Here is a 22,955-nt window from a genome sequence, read left to right as displayed (position 1 = left end):
GAAAAAAAATTTTTCAACAAGATCATATATGGTTTAAGAGCATTCTTTGGATCCAAAGTTGTGCTCAATTTAAGAAGATATATTAATTGTCACTCAATCTACTATTTAATTCATTCACTTGATAATCTATGTCAATAATAAATGTATTAACATGATAATGATGTTCAATTGTCACATTATAAAGTAAATCTTATGTTTATTATCTATTTTTTCAAGGAAAAAAAATTCATATATCATTGTATGCTTAGTAATTAGGCAAAGTTAAATTTTAATTATTATTATTAAATATACACAAATATGTTTTGGGGATCAAAAATATATAACTATTTTATTTTACTAAAAAAAATTTAAAAGTTGGGGCCTGTGTCTCTCTTGTTCTCCTATCTTCACTTCTATCCATATTTGTCTTCTATAGTTAAATTATTTGGAATCAATTATTATAAAATTGAGTGTTTGCATGCATATAATTCAATTTTATTATTTAAATTTCATTGAAAAATGAGTAACAAATATGAAAACCCGAGTTGCAAATCATGGGAAATGGCCTATGAGACTTAAATGTGTTATTTACAAGGGAAAATTTCATTGAAGACCTTTTGACATACATATTAAAAAAGAAGACCCCAAAAATATTGATATATCACTACAAGGTAGGAGTATTGATTAGAAATTAAATTTCATGACAAAATGACAATATTGCCCTAATGGACATAGATGAAGAAAATGGATGATATACTAGTGAAGCTAAAAATAACAGACAACGCCATCGTCGTTGGAGATGAGTCTCTCCAAGACTTGAACTAGGGTGTCTGAAGAAAATCAAGACCTTCATCGACGGAGATGAATCTTTCTAGAACTTGAACTAAAGGATTAACTCTTATATATAATTAATTACAAATTATTTATCATCATTACAAATCTTAAAATATAAAAAATATAAATAAAGATATGAATCTCTCTAAGACTTAAACGAGGGCATCTGAAGATCAATGACACCTCTATCACCAGAGTTCCTATACAATAATCATTTGATGAAAGAAGAACTATGAGAAAAACTGGATAGAGAAACATATCTATTATACTAGTATGTTTCTGATATACTGATATATGTTTGAGAAAACATATACTGGTATATCTTTGATATATCAGTATGTTATTGAAAGAATTTCAAGTAAAACATACTGGTAAAACATACTCATACCGATAGGATTTCATATTTGAATGATTGTTCATTGCCTTAGTATGTGTGGTTAATTACCTTATAAAAGTTGTTAATTTCCTTATTGCAATTATTTGTTACAACATTGATAGAAAGAATTCAAAGTAAAACAAATCAATAGAACATGTTTATACCAGTAGGATTTCATGTTTGAATGACTTGTTCGTTACCTTAGTATGTGTGGTTAATTATCCTATGACAGTTGTTAATTTCCCCATTGTACTTGTTTTTCACAATAATAGCTAGTATAAATTTCCAAGTATTGGTTTAATGTTTAAATGACCTATTTGTTACCCTACTATACGGTGTTCATTACCCTACCGTATGTTGTTAATTTCCTTACCTCACTTGTTCTTTACAATAAGCATATATGGTGGAGGGACTAAAAAGGATGTACTGGTATGTAACATATATGCTAGTAAGAAGAACATATACTCATATGAAAAGGATATACCGATATGAGTCTTTGATAAGCACAAAGGAGTAGCTAAGAAGGAGATACCAATATGTAACACATATATCAGTAAGAATGACATATATCATCATCAAATGCTCAACGAACCCTCTTCTAAGGCTAAACTAAGGGAAGAACAATGCCGACCAAAAGAAGCTAGGAGGTTAGAGGTAGCGCCTGACTGACTGGTGACTCAGTTAAAGGAGATTCTTGGTTAAGAATTCTGACGATAGAGGTGTTGTTGATTTTGAAACTTGAGAGTTTATGAAGCTTAAGTGCATCATTTGTGATTATTAAAGATGTGTGAGATGATAGGTGGGATGAGAATTTCCATAATTGAAATTTATAGAAAATCTAAATTAATGGCATCAAATATAGGAGAATCAAGAACCTATAGGAAAATCAAGGATTGATTGCATTAGTTTCCATCATATTTATTGTATTCATTCTATTGCATTTACTATAAATTATCATCCTTTATGTATAAATTCCCTTAAGATGTACGAATGAACTATAAAATGAGAATATACAATTTTTCCTCACTAAATTTTCACATGGTATTAGAGCTAGGAGGGTTTGAAAAAATTCTTTGCTTAAGGTTAGAGCTCTAAGTTGAGACAACGTCTCATTTTTTGAAAAATGGCCTCAGTCTCGTGTCTCTAGTCAGTTATGTATGTGATGATAGAGAGCTTGTTGACTCTAACCACTGTCTTAGGGAGTATTAAAAGATGTCGAACGGCCAACCCTAGAAAGCTCATAGGGAACGGTGGAGCATGTGGCTCACATGTGCCACTTGGCGAGTTTGATGCAATGTAAGGGTAATAATAAGTGAGGGTGCGTGAAGCCTCTAGTTACATAGTGCCTTCCTTTTTCAGCAAGTACGTGCTATTTTTGACAAGATCTAAGTGCTTCCTAAGTCTAAAGATCCCTCTATTTGAATGTCCATATCATATGTACCTCGTTTTGCATTGTAGCCTTCTGTATTTAGGGTTATGGTGCCTAATTCCTCTTTATTATGAGAGAATTTTTTGTTTGAGGCTATAAGAGTGTTAATGTGGATAGTCCGATCACCAAACCACACATCTACAAATCTACACCTCTCGCATTAGTAGCAAAAAGGAGGATGTTTCTTCAGGCACTAAAGACATCCTGAGAATCCATAGTATGGATTGTTGACTCAGGAGCATCCGACCATATGACAAGTTATCATAAGCTATTTACTACTTACATCCCATATGTTGTAAATATTAAAGTAAAGATTGCATATGGTTCTTTAGCCCCAGTGACCAGAAAAGGGAGTATTCTTATCTTAGATATAGTATTAGAATATCTCTTTCATATACCCAAACTTGATTGTAATTTATTTTCAATCAGTCAATTGACCAAACAGTCAAATTGTTTTGCTAAATTTCTCCCATCACACTGTGTGTTTTAAGATCTATCAACTGGTATGACTATTGGCAATGTTAGGAAGCATGAAGGGTTATACTACTTTGAAGTCACTCAAATGAGCAATCACCACTCATCTATTGTAAGTAACTCTGCATCTTCCACAAACAATAATGAGTTTCTCTTATGGCATAAGAAGATAGGCTACCCTAATTTCCATTACCTTAAAAGGTTGTGCTTAATTTATGTCCAAACTAAAATATGTGTGAAATTCAATGTGAGGTATGTGAACTAGCTAAACACCATCAAACTTCTTTTCCCACAACCTAATATACACCCTCCAAACCCTTCACAACCATACACAATGACATGTGGGGACCATCTCGGGTTCCCAATTGTACTAATAGTAAGTGGTTCATTACTTTCATAAATGATGACTATCTTTGTTGGGTTTATCTATTAAAAGACAAGTCTAAAGTTTCATCTGTGTTCCCTACCTTCTATACTATGATTAAGACTCAATTTTAATTTAATATTCAAATTTTACATACTAATAATGGCACAGAATACTTTAACCAGACCTTGAGTATGATTCTTTGAGAATATAGCATCATCCACCAAAGTACTTATGTGCATATCCCCAACAAAATGGGATAGTCGAGAGGAAAAATAAACATATTTTAGAGGTGGCAAGAGCTCTCATAGTTACTTGTAATGTTCTAAAATACTTTTAGGGTAATACTATTCTCACTACCACTTATCTCATAAATAGAATGCCAACTCGTATATTATCTTATGAATCACCCCTGAACACCTTACATAAGGTATACCTTACTTCCTATATGCAGACCAACCTTCCACTTTAAGTCTTTGGTTGTACCTCTTTTGTCCACCTTCACTATAGTCTTAAACTTGAACCTTGTGCACTTAAGTGTATATTTTTAGGTGTCACCTACCTAAAAAGGTTATAAGTATTATGATCCTATCTCTAAACGTCTCTTCATTAGTCTTGATGTTACCTTTTTTAAAGATGCTCTAATTTATCCCCAATCCTTAATTTAGGAGGAGAGCATAGATGAATTTTAGACTTGGGAAAGTGAGAGACCAATAGAGATTCCATTTCTAACATACCTACATTACTTGAACCTCTTGAGCCCTTTGAACCCTACTTTCTTAAACCAATTCCAACTCTGTCATCACCAACCCCTTCTCTTATGCCAGAACCTGAGGAAAATAGCAAAACAAGGGGAGATGTAAGAGAACTAAAAGAGGGAGAGTTGTGTATCTACACTCAAAAAAACAAATCGAAAGATCATGAACAATTCATGCCTAAAGCACTAAAATATTCAGAACTAGTGGTAGCTCCTGAAGTTGAAGCACTAAGAGAAATAGAGCCTGAGAGAACTCCCAAACTCCCAAATGTCGATTCATCTAACAAGCTAGATGGTCTTAAATCTACTAATCTAGATCTCCCTATTGCACTAAGGAAACAACCTCGCTCATATACTCATCATTCTATAGAGAGGTTTGTGTATTATAAGGCTCTTTCTCCAAGATGATATGCTTTCACAACAAATATTGATAGGATTATTTGATAGGATAAAAATACCTAGCAATATTCGTGAGGCATTTGAAATACCAAAATGGAGAAAGGTTGTTATGGAAGAGATGAAAGCTCTAGAAAAGAACAACACCTAGGAAGAAGTTGATTTACCAATAGGAAAGAAGCTTGTTGGATACAAATAGGCTTTTACACCAAAGTATAATGCTGATGGTTCCTTAGAGAAATACAAAACTCGTCTTCTTGTAAAAGGATTCACTCAAACCTATGGCATAGACTACATTGAGACATTTTCTCCTATTATAAAACTTAACATAGTTAGAGTATTACTATCTTTAGTTGCAAATCTTGATTGGTAACTCCATCAAGTAGACATCAAAAATGCTTTCCTCAATGGTGACTTAGCAAAAGAAGTTTGTATGACCTTTCCCCCCAGTTTTAAAAAACAAGAAAAAAAATAAGGTGTGCAAATTGAAGAAATCCCTTTATGGACAGTAAGGCTAGTCTGATCATACACTCTTTATTAAACACAGGGAAGAAGCTATACTTATTGTCTATGTAGATGATATGTCATAATTGGAGATAACTTTGAGGAAATAAAGAGATTGAAGAAGGTTCTAGCCTCTAAATTTGAAGTAAAAGATTTAGGCTAAATGCATTATTTTTTGGGCATGGAATTAGCTAGGTCAAAGAAAGGAATATGCATCTCACAAAGGAAATATGTTTTTGATATCTTGACTAAAAATAGAATTCTTGGTTGCAAACCAATTGATACTCCCATTGCAGTAAAAAGGAAGATAAAAGAAGGCAAAGATGAGGAGGAAGAAGATAAAGAAGAGGAAGGAGGCTAACTAGTTGACAAGGAGAAATATCAGGGTTTGGTAGGAAAGCTAATATATTTATCACACACAAGACCTAACATTGCCTTCGCCGTGAGCTTTGTAAGCTAGTATATGCACTTACTAAGGGAAATCCACTTATAAGCTATGTATAGAATCCTAAGGTGCTTGAAAGGCACTCCAAGAAAGGGTTTATTCTTTAAAAAGGGTTAGCAACATAATGTAGAAATATTTACTGACAATGATTGGGTTGGTGCCTTAGAGGATAAAAGATCTACATGTAGGTTATACCTTTGTTTGGGGTAATCTAGTAACTTAGAGGAGAAAACAACATAATGTGGTATCTAAGAGTGCAGCGAAAGCTGAGTTTAGAATTATGGCACATGGGATCTGTGAGGGCTTGTGGTTGCAAATACTTCTCAAAGAACTACATATTGGTGTGGAATTGCCTATTAAGCTTTATTTTGATAGCAAGGCAGCCATAAGCATATCTCATAATCCAGTGCAACATGATAGAATGAAACATGTTTAAATGGATAAGCATTTCATCAAAGAAAAGATTGAAAGTGGAGTAGTATGCCTAATATATGTTCCATCAAAGGAGTAAAGTGCTGATGTCCTCACCAAGGGCCTCCCAAGAGAAAACTTTGATGCGTGCGTAAGCAAGTTGAACATAATAAATATCTATGATCCAACTTGAGAAGAAGTGTGGAAAATCTGAATTAATTACATTAGATATAGGAGAATCAAGAATATAGAGGAAAATTAGGGATTGATTGCATCAGTTTCTATCATATTTATTGTATTTATTCTATTGCATTTACTATAAATTATCATCCTTGCTATATAAATTCCCCTAAGATATACAAATGAACTATAAAATGAGAATATACAATTTTTTCCTCACTAAATTTTCACAAAATTTTCCCACTCAATCAAGGGAGATTATATTGGTTCAGATCTTCAGACTTGAACGATGGAAGTGTTGTTGATCTTCTACATATTAACAAGACATGTGCATCGTAGTTGAGCTAACGAACATTTTTTTCTTACAGTGAGGGGCAATATTGTCATTTAACTATGAAATTTAATTTCAAATCAATGCCCTTGCCTTGCAATGATATATCAATATTTTTTGGGTCTTCTTTTTAATGAGCATTATTGGAGGGTCTTGAGTGAAATTCTCCCTATTTATAATGTACATTCATACATTCACAACTTGTTTTCCACCAAAATATTTTGATATATAAAAAAGTGATCTTTTAGGACCCAAGTGTCCTTTCCCTCACTTTTTTTCCCCTTATAAAAATATCTAGAATCAAGAATTTGGATGCCCCACTGTAAGTTTTGCCTACAGTGTTTAACGGCAATTATAATATCAACACTTTTATGATATTGTTATATTTTTAATTATATAATAAATTTATCCTTTTTTCTAATTAGTGCCACTTACGTATTGCACACAAAACTCATTCATGAGTTCCAACCTTAGTATCCAACAACTAATCCAAATTTAAATATTACTAGACCAAAATAATAAGAGCTTTCCTCAGCTAATTTTTTTTTGCCGATAAAGTTTGAACTCATAACTTTACACAAAAAAAATTATATATATATATATATATATATTTATATTTATATAGACTGCATGATGGCCTGACCAACCTATTCTTGCTCAAGCCATTCAAGCCACTGAGGGTAGCCACTGAGTAAGGTCTATTATGTTTGAATACTGGTTATTTTATAGTATTATTTTTTGTTTCTATTCTCATTTTAGGAAACTCAGCCTACCCTAACACCCTTAAATCCAACCCAAAACCCACCTCATTGTGTGTGTCCTGAATTTTGAAAGGGAAAAAAGACTTTCATTTATTTTCTATAATCTACACCAGTTTTTAATACATATAATACAACACTATGTGATGATCACTTGTGGACAGAGTACCAGTTATACATTTCTTCTAACAATCACAACATGATTCAAAAGGAAGAAAAACAAACTACAGTGAAAATCAAATGCTATAACGTTCTTGCTGAGTACTATCACTTCCAAAAGATTTGAGCCATCTTCTAAAGGTATGAAAGGAACGTGTAGATGCTTCACAGTGCAAAAATTGAGAAGATCATCTGGGACCAGACAGTTCATCTGGGGGGATATGTGAACCTGAGTCCACAATCGGCCAGTTAGGATAGGGGGGAAGAGTTTGATGATCTCTCCTGTACATCTCATCTAACTGCCACTAATCCCACTTTTCAGCCAAACCATCACCTTCAATCATCCTCACCACCTCAAACATCTTTGGCTGTTCCATAGCTGAGCTTTGCGTGCAGAGCAAGGCCACTTGAATTAGTTGCTCCACCTCCTCTTCATTATATTTACCCTCCAATTCAGCATCCACTAGTGTTTCCAATCTCTTGTCTTGCAAAAGCCCTTTCACCTGAATCCAAAGCAGTTTCAGGTTGCCAAATCATGGAAAGAGGAACAGGTATGTGTTCAGATTCTCTTTACTTAAGGTACCATCAATTGGTTCTTCAGCTTCAGCTCCATTAACATTTAAACTAGAATCTAACTCAACCAAGATATAAGTTTTTACAAGACAATTATTGGTAAAGAACAGTGCTTTCTTCAATTATTAGGAAAATCTTTGGAAATATTGAGAATGGCATTGTCATGTTGATTGCTGAATAACTTTTTGATCATAAGAACCACTGAAGGAGACTTAGTAAAAGATACTTGGCCACATAAAATTACCGCGTATAAATGCTTGTTATGAGAAAACAAGTAAAGATACCCAATCAAGTAACATGACATCATCATCATTGGCGAGTCGTGCAAGATCGAAAGCCCTCTGTCCAGTTATTAGTTCAAGAAACATCACACCATAACCAAAAACATCAGTCTTCTCCGAAGACTTTCCGGTGGAGAGGTATTCTGGTGCGATGTGCCCAATTGTACCACGCACAGCAGTGGAAGGGAGTGTACAGTGCATGCTACATCGTCTGACTGAGAAACTTCTTCACTTCTTTTTCTCCCTTCCTTTTTCCTTTTTTTGTTGTTTCTTTAATCATTCAAATTCATTTCGTTTTTATATGATTCATGAATTATAAACTGTGATGAGAAAATGAAATTCAGAGGAAACTGAATGTGTGTGTGACTGTGTGGGGATATGAGAGAGAGAGAGAGAGGTTTCCGTGCAGCAAGAAGTGTCAGAGACGCATCCTCACCGATCTGTGAATGTCCCCACCACAGGCTCCATCCGAAGAAGCTCCGGTGGCATTGGAAACGATCACTTCATGTTCTTTTCTTTTCTTTTCTTTTTTTGGCCAAAAGGAAACTATCACTTTGCTTTTCTCAAGAGTCCTTTTTAATTTTTTTTTTCATATTTTTTATGTTTTTCGTTCACTTGATCAATTTACTCTTTCTCCAAAAACAGAAAATCTCTTATTATATTAAAATGTACAAGGTCAAAAATGCTTTTTAGTAAGCTATTTTTAATGAAATAAATTCAACATTGTCCTTGAGAAAATTTTAATCATTTTTAATTAATCATATGTAAACTCTTAAAATCAATGAATACTTTATATTTGAGCATTTCCTACATGTGAGAATAATTTATCCTTCTTTCTACCATGAGAATATTTTACCCTATAATCTATATATTTTTATATATAATATCAAAATATAAAAATTCTAAGAACTTGCACTATTCAAAAGTCATTAACATTGTAGGCACTATTAAACTGAATTGCGATGGAGCCTTTTGCGCATTCCAATAGCCAGCAGGAATTGTTATAGTTGCTTGTGATTCGAATGGTGATTTCATGTCACGATGGCTTGAAAGCGTTCATGCAATGTCTAGTTTTATGGCTGAACTATGTGCAATCAAAAAAGCATTGGAACTTGTTCATTTCTAGACAGGCAAACATTTTATTATTGAGGTGGACTGTGCTAATCTCTATCATATTTGCACTAAGAAGAATCTCAATCTATGCGATTGGCGTTATCATTCTGTGGCTACTGATATGTGGGATTTACTTGATTCAGAGAATATGATCTGTTTTTCTCTTGTCCCCCCGGATAAGAATCAAGCTGCAGATTATCTAGCAGGCTTGGCTTCAAAGGAGACGGAACCTAATGGTTAGGTACTCTTACCACCACCTCCTCTAGCATCTATCCTATTCGAAGATTAGTAACCCATCAGATGCGATTCCTGGTCAGCATGCTTCTACTAGAGAACGTAAAGGGATATACTAATATACTACCTCGTTTAAAAATATAAGACATTTTTAATGAATTTCACTTTTTAATAAAGCATTTCCTTTGATCCTATTTATAAGACACCTTCTAGAAATAATTATAAGACATTTTGTAATAATTAAACCACTTTTTCAATTTCACCCTTTTTGATTAGCGTGGATGTATTTAATGTAATTGTATTATTATTTAAAATCAAAAGTAAAAATGAACATGTATATCACTTTTTTATGATATCAAGAAAAAAAACTAAATTTTTTTAATATATGTGAAACAGTTGAAAGTGTTTTATAATAAGAACTAGAGGGAATAGTTACTTGTCTTCAAACTAACCCTATTTTTTCATATTTACCCTTATTTAGTAGTGTTTTACCCTAAAAAAAATATAAAATGATTTATTCAATAAGGGTACTTTTTAAAAAAAAAGGTAATAATTACTCCTTAAAAGAATAAAAATGTCTTAGATTTTTTAACATCCAACCCCTCAAAAAATATCTTATATTTTTTAATAGAGAGGGTAGTTGATTTCCTTTTATTGTTTATTTGTTGTTTTTTTGTCTTTTCATGCCTTTACATTTCTGTCGTCTTATTTACTGTTTGAATTCTTTCAATTTTCGGTAGGGGTGAAAATATGTTAAGCCAAACTAAGCTTTAACCAAATAGGCCTGAATCTATGTGATAAATCAAAAGCCTAAACCTGGCTTGAAGCTTATATAAGATTTTTTTTTCACAGCTCAAGCCTGAGCCTACTTGGCTTGACCTAAAAGCCTATTTAAAAGTAAATATTTTAAATAAACTTGCATTTTAGTTTTAAACGATTCAAATATACTTTAAAATTATTATAATGTATAATATATAACCTAATTTATCAATTACAATATATAATAATTGAAAGGACTTGCAAACTACAATACAATGTAATAATAAAGTAACAACATTAAAATTAATATATAAGTCTAATATGATTAAAAATATAACTAGAAATAAAAAAAGAATAGATTAATTAAAAACAAAATGGTAAAATTGATGTGTTTATTATATATTACATAATATGTGTGTGCGCACGCGCTGGCCTATTCGGCTCATAGGCTAATGTAAGGTATCTTGTACTAATCCACATATTTAACACTACTGGGTAATTATGGGATTAATTTTGATGAGTTATCCTATCATAACTAATCATTTTCAAAACACTATTAAATTCAAATGGTATACTTTTGCAAGTCAGGATCTCAAGTTTTCAAATCATTGAAAATTATTTTCAAGGACATCAATCAGTCCAAAATAGAGTATAAGATATTTGTGAAAGCATAGGATACCACTTTACGCTAAAAGCGTTGCAAAAAATTTCAAAAAAATAAAACAAAGGCAAGTGTTGTGGCATAGCATGCACAAAACTAACAGCATTGTTGTTGTCATTTGACAGTAATAGGGGCCAACTCCAGATATGCCTTGTTTTTTTATCCGACATTCAATTGAGGTAAAATATATGTCTATAGAAAGCTCTTTTCACACACTAGCTAGTGACACAAGTCTTACTCCTAAATAATTTCACACAAAAGAGTGGGTCATCTAAACTCATTCTTATACTTTTTCACATTTTTCACAATACATAAGGTGTCCAAAACCTAACACTTATGCCCAAAGCTACAACCAACACCTAGAACACACTTAATAGGCCTAGGATTAGCTGTGCAACACACCATATGCACAATGTAAATCGCATATCATTCTCAACTCTCAACCCTTTATTATCAAAACAGACGGGGGAGATCTAACATTATATGAAACTTGATAATCATTGCTCAAATAGTAAATTGTAATTCAATTCAACACTTGCACTAACATTCTAGCCCTACAGGAAGCTTACTTAAACTTATACAATTGGTTTAAGGCCCCACTATAACATCCCGAGTTTTAATTCCCTGATTAATTAAACCTAATTAAGGTAATTAAGTAAATTGAAGTGGTGTGTGGCTAGAGAGGTTTAATAATCATGTTTGATTTCTATTTTCTGCCTTAGTTGTGGGTCCGGTATCGAGGTAGACCACCCGGGCATCGAAAGGAAGAGAAAAGGAAGAGTTGAAGTTGCTGTGCCATACACCGCAGCGTGTAGATCGTCCACTGCGGCGCACAACCATCTCTAAGTAAGGGAGGACCTCTCTGTGCCATGCGCCTCGGCGCATTGTGCATCCGCTGCGACGCATGACTATTTTTTGCACTTTATCAAACACGAAATGAGACAGAAAAAGAAAGAAAAGAAAGGAGAGGCATGCTAATGCTCTACTAGGGTTTGCTTAGGGATTACTTTGAGAGTATTTTGAAGGTTACAAACACTCAAAGTAAGTATCATACTCATTAATTTTCCATTTTCTTCCACATTTATAAGTTTATGGTTAGGGTTTGATAGTGGAAGTGAGATTTCGATCCATATAGGTTATGGGTCTAAATTTGTTGACTCAAATAGAGTTAATGAGAGTAGATTAGAGTATTTAAACCTAGGTATGATGATTTTTGGTGTCTTGGATTGTTGGACACTATAAATGTCCGAAAATCCCATTTATTATGGGTGGTTAGAAGTTGTGAAGCCATTAATGAGAATTTAATAGCTCATTAATGCTATTGGGAGCTAAAAGTAATTATTAAACCTAGTGGTTAGGCTCCACCTCTTGAAAGTTGAAGGTTGGGCAATTTAGAAGTAGAGATTGAGGGTTCAATTGTTGAGTCTGTTATGTTGATGGAATTCAAATTGGTCGCTTGTAGTTTTGGCTCTTAGTCACCTTTTAGAGTAAAAATTCAAGCTTGGAGGCTAGTTAATTGAGGGATAAACCTTTGATCTCTCAAAAGTTTGAGGTAACCAGGGGAAAAATCTACTTTCAGTAGTTATATATTAATTGATTGTTCATTGGTTATGAATGTGAAATTGTAAATGCTTATATGCATGGGATTGGTTGTTTAAGTAAGAACTATATATTATCTTCTTTGAGTGCATGAAAAAGCTATTTGTGAGCTTGAAAATGCAAGTGCAAAGTTAAGAGGATTTTACCATGAATATGCCTATATTTTTTAGAAATGAATGTGATGATGTGTAGAAATGGTTTTGTGTTAATAAGAAATGAATTTTGAGAAAAATATGAGAATACACACTTGGATAGCAGAAGGTCGTGAGCTCAACATGATTGTTGTAATAGTGAGTATATGAAAGTGAAAAGTAAGAACAAGTGAGTATGTTTATGGCATAATCAATGGCGAGAGTTCGCCTAAGGATTTGGGAGTAGAGAAAATTCATATGGTAATTAAGCTACCCTACAGTGTACGGAGGCTATAGCCTTGTCCCACTGTTTGTCGAGAGACTATCTCATAGTTTGTTGAGGGACTAAAACCTAGCTATCTCTGCCAGTTTAATAAGGAGAATAGCCTAGGGTATGAGACACCCTAGGGATTCGAGAATGGAGGAAACCGTGGTCCGAGAGTGAGTCTTGTGATTTTTGACTGGGTCACACCTCACAATTGGTAAGCTTGGATAGTCCAGTCACACAGACAGAGCTCTAATCAATATTATAGCCTACGGTTTCAGTTTGAGAAAATAAGAAGAATATAGTTATTTGATCATTTTCTAAGTAAATATATGACGTGTCACACGTGCTAAGTGGTGGCAGGTTGCAAGAGTATGGGTCTTATCACATATCTGCGAATATGGTGACAATGCACCTAGTTATGTGAGTAAAGAAGCTATAAAGTGATTAATGATAAAATGTGATATATAGGGACATGTTTTTTTATAAATTTGATCTCTGTGTACATGTATTTGTTTATAATTGATATATAACTGCATAGGGTAGGTTTAACCTTCGTTATTGAGTGGCTAGACTCACCCCTCTTATTTAATACTTTTCAAGCTCTAGCTCTGGTGTTGAGAGGGACAAGATTAAAGAGGCAGGGAATTAGTATATTCCTTCTTGTATGCCTCTAGTTTTGATATATTTGTGTAATAGCATATAAATTGCCAATTCTATGGTGCATATTATCTCACTTGCACTATTTTGATTGTTGAAAATGTTAGAATTGTATTTTGGGCCCTTAGCCTTTGTGTAAGTTGTCATATATATGTTTATCGGGCCAAAATACTAGTGCAAGTGTAGAAATGAAGATTTGAGCATGTTTTGAATGATTTGAGTTAAATGCAATGCTAATTTACCTCCCTCTTTATTTTTGTTAAATTGGGATTGAGGAGTGAATTTTAGTTATAATATTGTTTTGATGCATGTGATGTGTTGTACTGGTAGTCCTAGATCCATTGAACATGGTCCAGGTGTTAGAAAAGGCTTTTGGCACTTGTTGAGGGTTTTGGACACCCACTTTGTATAAAAGTGTTAAAAAGTGGTTAAAATGTGTTTGGGTGTTCAACTTTCTAGTGTGACATATTTTAAAAGTAAAACCCATGCCATTAGTTAGTACAAGAAAAGAGCTTTTTGTAAACACCTAGATCATGTCATTCGAATATTAGACGGAGAATTAGGACGAGTCGGAAGTTTCTCGATTCTGCTATCATTTTGACAATAGAACCAGTGAAAAATTTGAGAACATGCCACGGCACATGACACCTGAGCCATGGCGTGTGACACAAAGAGCAACACGTCGCGGCGTAGAGTGTATCTGCCGCGGCGCGTTTCTCTGTATTTCAGTACATAATTTGTTTTCAACCATTTTTAACTTCTTTCACTCCTCTGAGGTATCTCATGCTTCCATAACTCATTTTTACTCTGATATGAAAGATTTTGATTGATTTTAACTTGTTTCTATTTAGAAAACTTAGGATCCCTTACTTTTGGATTTAACCTTGGTAATCACTCTTCGGAGTTAATCCCTCGATTACCATGAGCTTTATTTATTAAATGTGTTTAGTGAAATGAGAACGTTACACCACAATACAAAAAATTTCTCATGCAAATAACAAAGTGCAAGTACATAATCAAAATGTGATCCTAAATGGCATTATCATCATAAATTACACATTATAATATGGAAAATGACAATAAATCCCTTTGAATTATGTAAATGACATTTTAGTTTTTCAAAATGTAATAATTCTCCTAAAATCTGAGGGATTTTTCTGTCATTAAAGAATTAACATCAAATTGCCTTTAATTCAAATTTGTAAATTATTGTTGAATTCTTGTAATTTTTAGAAAAAAAAGTTGTGAATCTTATAACAAAACTTGTAAATGGCAATTAATATTTGCAACACTTGAGGAATATCAGGATTTCAAATGAAAACTTGCGAATTGCTGTTAAATTCTTGCCATTTTAAGAAAAAAAGTTGTGAATCTTAGAACAAAACTTGGAAATGGCGATTAAGATTTTAAGTAAAGGCAATTTAGTTATTTATATTAATTTCTTAATGATAGAAAAGCCCCTAGAGATTTCAGGAGAATTATGAGATTTTGATGGACCAAAATGTTATTTACATAATTCAAAGGGATTTTATTGTCATTTTTCCTTATAATATCAAGTAGAAGGGTTTACAATCGGAACAAGATTCCTAAACCTCCAAAGCTTTTCCCTTTTTAATACTCAAGCTAGAGCTTGTAAAATGTTAAAAAAAAGGGGTGAGTACAATCACTAAATAATTAAGATTCCTTTATCCTATACAATTACATATTAATTGACATCTTATAAGCATTGCACATATGAGGCATGTAATCCCATATATCACAAGTTCATATGTAACTCATGTTATTTCGTATAAATTATCATAATTTTATCTTTCCACAAGTCAAATCACAAGATGCATTGCCACAATACTAACAATTATGTGACAATGGCCAAATTAAATATACAATGCATCTTGCCACAATAATAACAACCATATGACAATAGCCAACTCACATATCATGACTTGCCACAAACTTAGCAACCATGTGACATGTCAAATAATAAGCATGATCGAGCCAACTTTATATCTTCCTTATAACTTTTGACTAAAACCATAGGCTATGAATCAAATAGGGCTCCATTCGTGTAAATGGACCACCTAGGCTTACCAATTGTGAGAAGCAACCTAGCCAAGGTTAAAACTCTCACTCTTAGACCATGGCTTCCTCTATTCTCAAATCCTTAAGGTGTTATAAACCCTAACCTAGTCTCCTCGATAAACAGGTGGAGATAGCTAGATTTGAGTTCCTTGATAAATAATAGGACAGTTCCTCGATAAATAATGGAATAATGGCTACTTCCTGATTTCAACGGTAGGTAGCCAGGCTAACTTTCAATTCCATTGATAAGCCACCAATACCACATGAATTTTATCATTACTCCTCTCTCTAGGAAAAGTCCCACCAACATGATCATGCAATCACTCATGTTCATATATAGCATGTTATCTACTCATGATAGCAGGCTCATTTCTTATATTCAACAAGCTATAACATGTGAGCCTCACATACAAATCCACATATCATAATTGCATCACACACATATACCATTACAACATTCCATGCGTCATAAGTTCATTTCTCATTTTATCATCATATATTCACATCACATTGCTCACAATATCATATCAGCACTTTTCTCACATACATATTAAGTTTTTTCCCAACAACACATAACCGTTCATTATCATGTTATAAATAAAAACTCATCATAGCCTCATTTTATGTTTTTCAAAACATGCTACAAATGAACCAGTAAAAAATTTTATCTATTCTTGCTAATCACATATTATTTTAGCAATAAAAATCAATAACATACAATTATACAAAATAAATTTCTCTAATTACCTCAAACCTTTAAATGGTCAAAAGTTTACCCCTCAATAAATGCTTCAAAAACTTGCTCCCAAGTCAAATTGTTTTTATGGGACGATTGATCTACAATCAATCAAATCCATACTTATCAATATCACCATTGACAATCTCTTAACTCCCTATTCAACACTTTAACTACTCCATAAAATCAACTTTTTGTGTTTAATCACAACCAATGGGTACATTAGTTGCCATTAACTACAATTTACTCATATAGGCATAGGTAATATTGTCTACAATATTTAACAACCTAAAATCATCAATCCAAGGCTTAGGGTTCACCTCAAAATTCAAGACCCAATTACTCAACCTTATAGAAATTTCAAAACTAAGTATGGAAAACTTGAACATCTCCCTTTAGTTTCAACTATCATTAATAAATCCATTTAAACATCATTAACGGAGTCCAACCTCCCTCTCAACCAAAATAAATGTCATTTTTAATGAGAAACTCAAGCTCAAAGATGCTCAAAATTATTAATACTAAGTTTAGATCACTCAAACAACTTCCATTAACCCCATTAAAATCAATGAGTTTGGACCCATAGCCTCTATAGACTAAAAATCATTTTCCCAATATAAATCTTAACTTAAAAATTTGTAAAAATGGAAGAGAAATGAAGAATGGAGCTTAGGAAACTTGCCCTTAAATGATTGTAAGCTCCAAAATGCTCCCAAGTCTTCTGGAAGTCAAGCCTTAGCAGAGCTTTGAGGTGTTCACCACTTTCTCTCTGTCTCCTTCTTTATCGATCCCTCTATTTTCACTCTGATTTCGTGACTTATTAATGTTAGATTTTGTCTGTGTCCCATGTTGCGTATACTACACGCCACGGCATATGACACAAAGAGGGTTCCTTAGTATTTCTTTGACTCGTGTGCCGCGGCATAAAAGCTACTTTTCCTTGTTTTTCTTCTATTTTGAGGTCCAAGTGACTCGACCTCACTCCAGAGCCACAATTAGAGTTGAAAACACAACTCAAAACACTCATTAATCCTTTCTATCCACACACCACACTAATTCTCACTTAAATATTCTTAATTAATTCAATTAACATGACGTTAAATTTTTAAGATGTTACAACTAGGTATTAAAAAATAAGCCTAATCTATTTAACTAAATAAGCTTAATTAAAAGCATAAACTTGGCTTGACCTTATTTAATAAATAGGTTAGGTTAGGCCTAAAATACAGGAGTTGGCCTATTCCTACCTCTAATTTATAGTTTGTTTATTGTTTATTTCAATGAAATAAAGCATTACTTTGTTGGCAAAAAAAAAAAAGTTATTAACATTGTATCCTATGTTTCATACCACCAGGGGGAAAAAAAAGGTAGACTCACATTACTTTAATATGATTAGAAAATAGAGTAAATTACAATGACACCCCTCTGAAGTTATAAAATCCTCCCATCTATTTTCAAAATCTATATTTTAGTCCAATTTCGAACACCACAAGATACTTTAATTTTTATTTTTAATTTTGTTAAAAATTTTAAAATTATTAATTTTCCCTTATAATCTAATTTTATATTCTCCCCCTCAATTTAAGGAACTTTAAATAATTATGAAAATTTTTAAATAAATAATGTATAAATATTGTGTTTAAATTAAATAAATTTAAAGAAAGTAAATATAAATTATACTCCCTTCATTTAAAAACATAAGGCATTTTTAAAAGAGTTGAATATTTAAAAATATAAGATATTTTTAGTCTTTCAAAGTGTAATCATTACCTTTTTTAAAAAAATACTCCTATTTATGAATGACTTTATATTTATTATAGGATATTTAATAGAGATAAATATAAAAAGATAGGGTTAGTTGAAAAATAGATAACCACTTTATTAGGGTGAAATTTGGTTAAAAATACTTTACTTTTTTTAACAGAAGGAGTATTGACTAATTTCTTTTCTATTATATATTACATCAGTATTTCATTATTTTTTTTATATACATGTTTGAAATATTATTTTAGAAAAATTTTGTATTTATATTTTTTAAATTACTAAATAAAAATTTTAAAATATGATTAAAATTCTAAAACATGTGAATTAATTTTTTTGACATTTTAAATAATTTTTAGATTGATACTTTAAAAGGGCATTTTGATCTAACGCGTACAACTTAATGATCAACTAATTGTTGGATGAATGAAAATAAATTTTTAAAAATAGAAGAAAGATTTGTGTTTTGAAACTATCAATTCTAAAGAAGGTTTATATTTGTTTTAAAGATATAATAAATGTATTTTTAATTAAAATGAACTAGAAGAGAGGTTAATATATTTTACTCTAGAAAATAATAGGGACATAAAATATGATTTGAATAATAGAGAACAATTCTAAAATATGGTGCAGACTCTGGAGTGAAGACTAACGAACAAGACAAGAAAAAACTACTCTGCGTTTGATGAAAAGACAATAAAGGACAATGAGAGCTTTTTAATTGTCTAATTTGTTATTTTTAACCATAATAAATATTTATTATAAATGTTAATGCAAATGCTCTATTTTTTTCATTAGAAATTGACAAGAAAAGCTTTTTTATGTAAAATAATTAATACTATAGTCGGTGATTAGGCCTAAGCCCTGAATAAACATGAAAAAGTTTAAAATCAAACTTAATAAAATTATGCTTTTTAAAATGTTTGAGTTAAATATTTCAAGACAAGCCTTGTCCAAATACTTGAATATGAAAAAATTTTATTTTAAAAATATATTAGATATTAATGAATTCTTTAAGTTCTAAATCATTTTATATCAAGATATCATATATTTAAGTACATTATTATAAATATTTTTAAAAAATTAAAAATATTTATATTGTCATATTTTTAAATGTACTTTAATATTAATTGTTAAATTTTAAGACTCACATACTTTTTTAAAAATAGTTTGAGTCTTCTTATCATTTAAGTATCCAAAAAATATATTTTATATTTTTCAAAAAATAAAAATAATTAATTTTAAAGTAAAAATGTAATTAAAATTGATTTTAAAAAATGAAAAAAAAATGGATAATTCAAGTATTGGTGCAAATAAGCCCAAAGCCCAGTGAGATTGGAGTCAAATTTAGCTATTTAGGCTTTTAATTAAGTTCAACTTATTCAAATTGACCTAAATAAGCTTAGCTTGTATTAAGTCCGACTTGAATATACTCAGTTTGCCAAATTACCTAAACTAATTAATACTACACAATTTTTTTAAAATAATTTATATTTAGGACAATAAAACTTTTTTTAGAATAGATAATTTATATAATCAATTGGAGTGTGTGATTTTTTTTTTTTGACAATCAAAATTTAAAATCATTTTAGAAGGATTGAATCCAAGCACCTTAACCTTTATAAGTGAGACGAGAAATTTTCTGCCAAATTATATATTGACCATTTAGTCTACCATGCATGGAAGAACCGAAGAAGATATAGAAAAAATGTTACCTCTCATAACAATTTTTTATTTTTAAAAAATTGTAAAATACTTATTGATTTTATTAAATTATATTGTTAAGGGCTTATGACAATATTTCTGTTATTTTTTAAATAAAAACATTTTTGTTAAATTGAAAAGATGGCCATGTCACACTTTCTTACCTTCCAATTTTTATATACTAATAAGATGATATTTAACATAAAAAAAGCACAATTTTTATTTAAATTCATCCTATAAATTTAATTTTTTAAAAAAATAATAGTTTATGAAATATTACCTCCAACATTATATTTAACATATAAAATTAAAAATATATCAAATTAATTAAATTTAATCATAATTTGATCATTGTCCAATTATTGACTCTTAAATTACTATCTCATCAAGTTCAATAATTAGTTGGATTTTTAAATCATCAAACAAATGGAGGCATGGAGCCAGTACTGAAAAAACGCAATACATCAACATAAAATTTACCCTATCTTTAATAAAATATTGTTTTCCATGAAAATTCAGGCCCATACTTTTTTCACATGGCATGGGTCAATTGATTTTTGGTATAAAAAAAGAAAGTGTGTTCGTCTTCTAACGTCAGGTTTCTCTTTTTATTTCGCGTTTGACCCACGATCCATTTAAGACTAAAGGGCACTGGCTTTCTTTTTCTTAAAAATAATAATAACAATAATATATCACTTTTTAATTGTATTTATTTTCCGACTAAAGGAAGATAAAAGACATGACCTAACACGACAGGGATTTTTCTTTCCTAGAAGTACTTTTTTACTATAAGGCCATTCTTTAAAACTTAAACCAGATTTTGTTTGTCTTTTTTAATTAAGTTTGAGGATTTCTTTATAATAACTAAATGTACTTGTTGGAAGGTTAAAATTATTAAGGTAATTAGTTGGTTATTAAAATTAATTATCCAAGGTTGTTAGTAATCATAAACCCTATATAAAGGATATCTTGTTGTATTGGATATAGGGAGTTTATTCCCTCATTGTCTTATCCCATAGGTTTGAGGTTCATTGTTTCATCCCATAGTTTGGGATTAGCTTATAATCTTTGAAGTGAAGGGTTCCTTTGTAATTAGCCCAAATCTCGTGTATTGCACGGGTTTTATTTTAAAAAACTATAAAAAATAATATAAATAACAAATTTACAAAATTTCAATTTAAATAATACTATTTTCTTGTTAAAAAAAATAACACACACATATATGTATTCAATTTTAAGGTTAAAAAAAATGAATGAGTGTTATTTTTTTATACCTAAACACATCGGGTTAATGAATAATAAATTTTATGGTTACAGCTCATATTTTCCCCCCTGATTACAGCATACGTAACAATGTGAAAGAAATATTTCATGCAATAATGTTGTGGAAAAATACTGACAAAAATGGTAAGAATTTCCTTTAATCCCCAACTTTCTCTCTATTTCTCGCCATCACTTATTTAGGAAAGAGTAGCTTGTAAGTCACACCACAAAAGTTAATGGAATGAATAATAATAACAACAACAATAATAATGCATCAAAAAAGATAATAACAATAATAATAGCATTAAACTGAAGAAAATTCTAGCCGTATATTTATTTCTGTTTGGTTCTCTTAATTTATATTTTCCAAATATTAAAAACAATAAGACATTATGTAAGACAGAAATCAATGTCAAATCTTGAAAGAATCAATTTGAACGGCATTATCTCCTTATCAATTAACTTTTTTCTTTTATTTTATTTCCTTGTATCCAAGCCTTGGGGCTTTTTACTTGCAACGGGTTAAAAGTTTTTTCTAAAAAAACCACAAACACTTAGAATTTGTATTTTTTTTGGCCATCAATTAACATTGGCATTGTGTCTGGATAATTCTTTAAAGGTTAAAATATATAAAATCTTTTTAAATTTTGAAACAGTTATATATGACTCTCCTTACTTTTAAAAATTTAAAATTAACTCCCCTAACTTTTAATTTTATTTTTTAAAACCCCCTACTATTAATTTTATTATTTTTTTCATAAGTGTTAAAATGACATTTAACTAAAAAAATGTTATTAAACAAGATATTATATTGTAGAGCTATGACTAATTAATTTTTTTTATTTTTTAGATAGTTGAGGTATTGATAATAGTCAAAACAAATGTTACTATCATCAGATAAAATTTTAAATATTTACTTTTGTATTGATTTTATTTATTTTTTATTACCAATGGTACATAGTTTTCTTGTATTAAAAAATAAATTAATCTAACATGATAATATTTAAAATTTTAAATATTTCAGTCATATGCATTATATTAATCTAATATGAAAATAAAAATAAAAAATTTTCTTTTAAAACAAAAAAATCATGTACCATTGCTTACAAAAAAAAATGAATAAAACTAATATAAACATAAATATTTAAAATTTTATATAGTGATAATAACACTTTTTTTGTTATCAATACCTCAACTATCCAAAAAACATAAGAAATTTATTATAAATAGTTATACAATATAATATTTTAATAATATTTTTTAGTTGAATGATATTTAAACCCTCATGAAAAAAAATAACAAAATTAATAGTAGGAGTTTTGAAAAATAAAATTAGAAGTTAGGGAGTTAATTTTAAATTTTTAAAGATAAAAGGATATATACAATTGCCTTAAAATTTAGGGATTTTTTATGCATTTTAGCCTTTTTTAAAATCATAAATTAATGAATACCGATAGCACAAGGATGCAATACATATTTCCCAAAAAACCTAATATCTAATTTATAAATATTACAATTACAAATATTTTATTCCCCATAATTATTAATTTATATTTATAAAACATTAAATGAATATTGGATGGGAGATGCATTAAGTTTTGGACATGAATGGATATTTTCAATATCAATGTCTTTTTATTTTAAATAATATTTTTTTATTATGGCCTATTTGACTTTCAATTCAACCAGAGTTGAACATTTGACCCCTAAACCCTTTCCTTAATTAGTTCAATAATCAA

At 30.7% G+C, this 22,955-nt stretch overlaps 1 pseudogene; it reads right to left on the bottom strand.

Moving 5' to 3' along the window:
• Positions 1-7,585: 7,585 nt before the first annotated feature.
• Positions 7,586-8,452, bottom strand: LOC129305340 (BRASSINOSTEROID INSENSITIVE 1-associated receptor kinase 1-like; annotated as a pseudogene).
• Positions 8,453-22,955: the final 14,503 nt, after the last annotated feature.

The sequence above is a fragment of the Prosopis cineraria genome, unplaced genomic scaffold, assembly GCF_029017545.1.
Source record: "Prosopis cineraria cultivar Desert tree isolate PC_DT_omini unplaced genomic scaffold, ASM2901754v1 PC3, whole genome shotgun sequence".
Lineage (NCBI taxonomy): Eukaryota > Viridiplantae > Streptophyta > Magnoliopsida > Fabales > Fabaceae > Prosopis > Prosopis cineraria.
This window is presented reverse-complemented; position numbering and strand designations above follow the sequence as displayed.